Here is a 1,538-nt window from a genome sequence, read left to right on the forward strand (position 1 = left end):
TCTCCGGCCCCCCGCCGGTGGCCGGAGGGCACCTGCTAGTCCAGGGTGGGGGAGGAGGAGCCGCCCCGCAGACCATCTGTAGCCACATCTGGGCCCGGAGCACTAGAGAGCCGCGGGCCGTGTGATTAGGCGTCATCCGGTAGGAGGGAGCCACGCGGCTTCGCGCTTCCCCTAGAGTGTTAGGGGACAGCGGCCACCAGGATCAGACGCCTCCGCAATTCCTTCTGCGGTTTGAGGGCGGCAGCCACTAGGATCTGGGGCCCTATGCTTCTCTCCGCGTGTCATGGGACAGCAGCCGCTAGGTCTGGATGCCCTGTCTTGCGCACATGTCGAGGGGCTGCTGGGTCTGCTCAGGACCGGAGCGGGGGTGAGGTGGTGATGCAGGTATAGGTGAGTATGAGGATACCGCTGCAGGTGGGGGTGCGGTTTCAGGCGGGTGAGGGGGTACAGGTGCAGGTGGGTATGAAGATCCAAGAGGAGGCAGGATTCAGATGTAGGTGTGATGGAGATGCGGGTGCAGCTGGGTATAGACATGCGGGTGCAGGTGGGATGCGGGTGCAGGTTCACCTGCAGGGCAGGTGTGAGGACATGGAGGGCGGGGCGGGGCGGGGCGGGCTCGGGGTGTGGCCTGCGGTGGGTCCCGCATTTACCTGGCACCGTCCGGCTCCAGTACAGGTAGAGAAGGTCTCGGTCCGAAGAGTCCAGAGTGGCGGGAGCCATACTCGGAGGTGCGCGGGCCAGCTGAGCGGGTAAGCGAGCGAGGCAGGTGGGGCTGCAACCCCCGCCCAGGCCCCCGAAGCTCGTGGGGCGCTGGCCCCTGGGGATTCTGGGAATCCGTGGGAGCCGTGGGCGCAGCGGGACTGGAGCGCGGCCTGGGGACGCTCGGAGACCCTTTGCGGGAACCGAGACCCCTGGGCGCTGGAGGTCCCTGCAGAGCCGGGTTCTCAACGGAGTGAAGGTTTTTCTGGGGGTGGCCAGAGGCTGGGGGATGCTTTCCTGGGGTGTCTCCCGGGGGTCAGGGAGCAGGACTTGTTCCAGAACTTCAGGTCTGAGGGTCCCGGACTCCGCAGCCCCTGGAGCGCTCAGCGGACACGCGGCCGCGGGGGAGGGACGGCGAGACCCCGCGAGCAGCGGCGCCAGGTGCTCCGCACAGCTGGTGGGTGTCGTAGGAAGGCTGTCGCCTCCGTACATCCCGCAAAGAAAGCTTTTAGAGTTTATAAAGAAAGCCTCTAGCGACAGTGCCAGGACCCGACTCTTGACCTGTATGCCATACTGTGCGTTCAAGTGCAAGAGTGGAAAACGCTTCTGTGACTCTAGAGCCACTGTCTTTAGGGGCAGTGGGGACAGTAAGTGACAAGGACGGGGAGCATTTGCTTTGCCTTCTGCGCTGTAGTGGACGCGATCTTCCCAGGAGGCAGAGCTCTCTCCTGAACATTTATGACCCCGCCTTAGGGACAAGGGGAGTCCCCAGCTTTTACTTTATCAAGATATCGCCAAAATGTGCCATTTAAAAACGGTCACAGACAGACAGCGAGAGG

The sequence above is a fragment of the Pteropus vampyrus genome, unplaced genomic scaffold (assembly GCF_000151845.1).
Source record: "Pteropus vampyrus isolate Shadow unplaced genomic scaffold, Pvam_2.0 Scaffold52, whole genome shotgun sequence".
NCBI classification, from domain to species: Eukaryota; Metazoa; Chordata; class Mammalia; order Chiroptera; family Pteropodidae; genus Pteropus; species Pteropus vampyrus.